Consider the following 6,010-nt stretch of genomic DNA (forward strand, 5'->3'; position numbering starts at 1 on the left):
CTACTCCCTTGCAAGCCATAAAATTTTGAATTTAATTCTTAATTACAGTCGATTTGTGCAAAAGAATTGCATGAATGCGTGACGATGTTAAAGAGTCAATAGACTACGTAAAGTTTCTTCTTAAAACTCGTGTGTACTGATAGGTTATGGGATTTTCATGTACAGTGCAGTATAAGCTAATAATACTCGTCTCCCGTCGCCCTGCCAAGCTCTCACCCAATGGCACATGCAAGAGACGAAGCTTTTCTACAAAACAGTCGGATGCTGGGTACTGATATGGGGTCGCAGAGAGCATATGTTTATAGAACAAAATATACTCAAAATTACATGATAGATCATTGGTGTAAGTTTTTGTTATACGTCGCGTTACACCCTGTGTGTGTGTGTGTGTGTGTGTGTGTATATATATAAATATATATATATATATATATATATATATATATATATATATATATATATATATATATATATATATATATATATATATGCAGAGACTTGACCGTGAAGATATGTATGCAAAATAACCACAGGAGAAATGAAAGGAGCAACAGTGAGTACTTTCGTATATTACATCTTCAGACAGTTGTAATATCCGAAGATGTAATATACGAAAGTACTCATTGTTGCTGAAGATGTAATATACGAAAGTACTCACTGTTGCTCCTTTCATTTCTCCTGTGGTTATTTTGCATACATATCTTCACGGTGAAGTGAAGTCTCAGCATATATATATATATATATATATATATATATATATATATATATATATATATATATATATATATATATATATATATATATAATGAGTGTGTGTGTATATATATATCTATATCTATATCTGTATCTATATATCTGTATCTATATCTATCTTATATATATATATAAAATGTGTATATATATCTATATCTATATATATCTGTATCTATATCATATCTGTATCAATCTATATCTATATGTGTGTGTGTATGTATATCTATATCTATCTGTCTATCAATCAATCAGTCTATCCATCTATATATAATACTGTCTTTTTCAGGAATTGTGTCTTTCTTTATATAAACCCCATTCTTCACTTAATTTTATTGTCGAGAAAAATGCATACATCACTCTAGGTATTATACAAGAGATCACTAACACAATCATCATAAACATCATCATCATCGTCATCACTGTCCTCATCACCATCATCATCATAGTCGTCATCATCATCATAATCAACATACCGCTATTATTTTAACCTTAAAAGTAACATTCAAGAAAATATTTATGCACTACTTTCATATAATAAAAAAAATGCATAGATCTATACTCCTTTTACCACAACTTGGCCCAGATTTTCGTTGTTTTGTAGTTTATTTCCCGTAGCTCGATACCAGAATAAGACAGTACCACGGCCCTTCACCCTCTCCATAGCACTTCTTCGTGACCAGCGTAATATTCTTAATCTGTTGTTACAAAAGAGCATTCGAGGAGAGATGTGACTCTTAGGCCAAGTTAATGTAGAAAGAGTATAGTAAGGGAGCCTCCAATATTAGTTTGCCATACCCATCCATCCTTCACCCAAACATTCATTGCCTCGCACCTTTTCCTTAGCGATTTGTTTTTGGATCCGACTGGTTAATATCCTTTTGTACCTTGCTTCGGCAGAGTATAGCTATGTTAGAATGATTTAGGAAACAACAGAAGAGTACAGTATCGCATAATAAGCAAGATAAATAGCACAGGAAAAGGTGTTAGGGAGCTAGAGTACAGTAGCCTATAATAAGCAAGATAAATCGCTTAGGAAAAGATGTTAGGCAGCTAGAGTATAGTAGTGTATAGTAAGCAAGATAAATCGCTTAGGAAAAGGTGTGACGGAGCTAGAGTATAGTAGCGTATAATAAGCAAATAAATCGCTAAGGAAAAGGTGTTAGGGAACTTCCTTACCGGACGAGAATACGGACCCTGGAGGTAGTCTACTTAGTGAAGACATTTTAGGCAACAATGACCAGTCCCTACTCCCTGAGCGGCATTATGTGAGCGGTTTATCCCAGTCACCCCTCTTACATACTGTAAATACTACAGTCAGTCCTGTTAGAGCGCCGTAACCCACTAAACCACCAGGCCTCTAGAGACAGAAGTATTATTAGTAAGAAAGAGTTTGGTGCTAAGAGGATGTAAGGAATGTTTGGTGTGTGTGTGTGTGTGTGTGTGTGTGTGTGTGTGTGTGTGTGTGTGTGTGTGTGTGTGTGTGTGTGTGTGTGTCAGGGAGGCTCCTAAGGCCACGAGGACACACCCGAGGCCAGAGGAGCAAGAACCCTACTTTTATTTCTTTGTGAGGAAGAGAGACCGAGATTTTTCACGGACTGCGCCTTTGAAACATTTACATAACAACACAAACCCCCACCTACACCCACCCAGCCGCCCACTACCGCCCACCCCCCCACCTCCGTCCCCACTCACCCACCCTTTCCATTCCACCCACCGGCCTACCTACATCCCTCCCTCTACCTCCCCATTCACCCATCTCCCTCCGCCCCCCATCCCCCCACATCCACCCACCCCTGGCTCCACCTACCCACCTACATCCCCCACCCTCCATCCCCAGCCACCCAGACTTGATGCGCGACAGCGTTTCTGCCTTGTTGTACATGCTTGGGTAACCTGTTTTTCGGCTTTTGTTTTTCACCTTTGGGCTATTGCACACCAACTCGACCAGAATTGAGAGCTTTTTCCAGTTCTCTCATAAATTTTCTTGAATTTTTCTAGAAAAATGCCTCTGTTTAATACATGTAACCATGCAACATCCTAAAGTTGTACTCCAAACAGTTGTACTCCAATAGTTGATTAGGTATGAATGTCTGAAGTATGACCCAAAGGGACATTTTTTTTTCTTTTTAGCCATTTTTTGTCTGTGCATCCTGAGCATCACCATCTGCTTATTTTCAGCAGGAATGGCCTAAAATTTTCTCACGACATTAAAAGAACCCTAAGACTTATATCACGTATTCAGGTAAATTTTTTCTGTTGGACTTGCATAGTGAGAAAATTAATCAAGGAAACCTTTTTTTCCCTTTCCGAACGATAATTTCTTAATTTTAAAAATTCAATATCTCATTCAGTTTCTTATGTTTTCAAAAAAAAAAAAAAAAAAAAAGATTCTCCGCGGTATTATGATAGTTCTGCCAAACCCAGAAGTTATTTAGTCCTATTTGTAAAATTGTAATGGAAGTATAAGTGGCTGGGGAATGGCTGGGAGAAGGAGGGAGGTGAGAAAGGAGAAAGAGATCAGTAGGATAGAAGTACTGGAAGCAGCGAAGATAAAAAAGGGGAAGGTCCCAGGAATAGATGGAGTGCGTGGTGAAATGCTGAAGCATGGGGGAGACAGTAGTAGAATGGATATGGAAGATGTGCAGATTGGCCTGGGAGGAAGGTAGAGTCCCGGAGGATAGGATGTCAGGTATAATTATTACCCTGTACAAAGGAATTGGGGAAATTGAAATGTGTGGTAAGTACAGGGGCATTTGTCTTCTGAGTGTAATAGGAAAAGTATATAGTAGGATACTTTTTGACAGAGTTAGGGAAATAACAGAGGAATTAGTTGGAGAAGAACATGAAGGTTTTAGGAAGGGAAGAGGTTGTGTAGATCAAATATTCATCCTTAGGTCATTAGTGGAAAAGTTCCTAGAGAAGGGAATGAAGTTGTATGCAACCTTCATGGATTTGGAGAAAGCATATGACAGGGTGGATAGACTAGGTTTGTGGAAAGTATTAAGAATATATGGAGTTATTGGGAAGTTGTTGAATGCCGTGAAGAGTATGTATGAGGGTGCTAAGGCTGCAGTGCTTGTGCATAGTGAACTGAGTGAATTTTTCTGTTTGAACGTTGGGTTGAAACAGGGATTTGTCATTTCTCTATGGTTATTCAATCTGTATATGAATGTGGTTATAAAAGAGATACAAGGTAGGGCAGTGAATGTTGGAGTAGCCCTAATGAGAGAGGGCAGTGTTTGGAAACTTTCTGTACTATTGTTTGCAGATGATACTGTGTTGTTAAGTGAAGACGAAAGGGAACTGCAAGGCTTGGTGAATGAGTTACGGAGAGTGTGTAAGAAACGGAATCTAAAGGTTAATATAGGGAAGAGTTAAGTTATGGTCTTCGAGAGAAATGAAGTCGCTGAATGTACAGTGAGGTTGGATGATGAGGAAATGGAAAATTTGAGTGCATTTTAGTACTTGGGTTGTGTGATGAGTGAGGATGGAAGCTTGAAGGGTGAAGTGCTTGAAAGGGTACAGCAGAGAAGAAAGGTTGCTGGTTCTTGGAATGCAGTGATAAGAAATAGGGAGTTGAGCATGGAAAAAAAAAAAAGTCGCTGCATGAAAGTATTGTGATACCAACTTTAACGTATGGAAGTGAAGCTTGGACCTTGTTGGAGGGACACAAGTGTGAGAGCAGTGAATATGAGTTATTTGAGAGGAGCTTGTGGAGTTAGTGGAGAGACAGGCTGGGAAATGAGAAAGTGAAGGAGCGTTGTGGTGTGGATGTGGATGTGATAGAAAGCGTTAAGAGAAACACATTGAGATGGTTTGGCGATGTGGAGAGGATGGAGAGCGAGAGAGTAACGAGCAGTGTATGTGAGTGAGGTGGAGGGGGGGAGGGGGAGGCCGAAGATAAGATGGAGGGATGTACTGGAGACTGGAGAGGTATATGAGAGGAGTGTGTGAGCTGGGAGCAGGGCAGTGAAATGGCGGGGGACAGGGAGACATGGAGGTGATTTGTTTGCGCTCACCCATTACGGGATTAAGGCGTCTGGCAATAGAGACCAACTTGCCTAGCCCCGGGATCCTACGCTCCTCATGGGGCAACGTAGGATTAGATGATAGCTGGATGGATTATTATTATTATTATTATTATTATTATTATTATTTATTACTATTGTTGATGTCATTCTTATTGTTATTGTTGGTGTTCCTTCCTTCACTGTCCTTCCTTCCTTGTTCCTTCACTTCATTCCCCCCTTCCTTCTCTCTCCTTCTATTCTTCCTCTTCCTTTCCTTCACTCTCCTTCCTTTCCTTCTTCATCCTTCACTTAATTCCCCCTATTCTTCTCTCCTCCTATCCCTCTTCTCTCGTAATCCCTCCTTCTCCATTCCTTCACTCCTTCCTTTATTTCTTCTTCCTTCACTTGGTTCACCCCTTCCTTCTTTCATTATATCCTTCTTTCCTCTTCCTCTCTCCTTCTGCCTTCCTTGACTCTCCTTCCTTTCCTTCTTCATCCTTCACTTGGTCTCCCCTTTCCTTCACTCCTCCATTCCATCCTTCTCCCTTTCTTCCCTCATGCTGCCTCTCTCTCTCTCTCTCTCTCTCTCTCTCTCTCTCTCTCTCTCTCTCTCTCTCTCTCTCTCTCTCTCTCTCTCCTTCCCTTCCTTCACACTCCTTCACTTTCCTTCACCCCTAGAGCCATAAGCTTCTAAAAACATTCATGGTCATGTCTCAAAATTTTCTTTCCCCCTCCCTCTCCACCCCTACCCCAAACAACACTATTTTTATCATCAAAGGAAAGTGTGATTGTTAATATTGTTTTGGAGAGAGAGAGAGAGAGAGAGAGAGAGAGAGAGAATTTGGGGGACGGGGGGAGGGAGGTTGTGTGTGTGTGTGTGTGTGTGTGTGTGTGTGTGTGTGTGTGTGTGTGTGTGTGTGTGTGTGTGTGTGTGTTCATGGCAATTTCTGGCACACATTCTTTAATACAGTTTCGCCCATACTTTAGACAATGTTCTCAAGCAATGAAATATAAATAAAATAAATAAAGAGTCATTAAACCTCTCCTCTTCCTCTGTCCCCTCCTTTCTCCTCTGTCCCCTCCTTTCTCCTCAGTCCCCTCCTTTCTCCTCTGTCCCCTCCTTTCTCCTCTGTCCCCTCCTTTCTCCTCTGTCCCCTCCTTTCTCCTCTGTCCCCTCCTTTCTCCTCAGTCCCCTCCTTTCTCCTCTGTCCCCTCCTTTCTCCTCTGTCCCCTCCTTTCTCCTCAGTCCC

The sequence above is a fragment of the Coenobita brevimanus genome, chromosome 116, assembly GCF_032717465.1.
Source record: "Coenobita brevimanus isolate Jiangsu-jjx chromosome 116, ASM3271746v2, whole genome shotgun sequence".
In the NCBI taxonomy this organism is placed as follows: domain Eukaryota; kingdom Metazoa; phylum Arthropoda; class Malacostraca; order Decapoda; family Coenobitidae; genus Coenobita; species Coenobita brevimanus.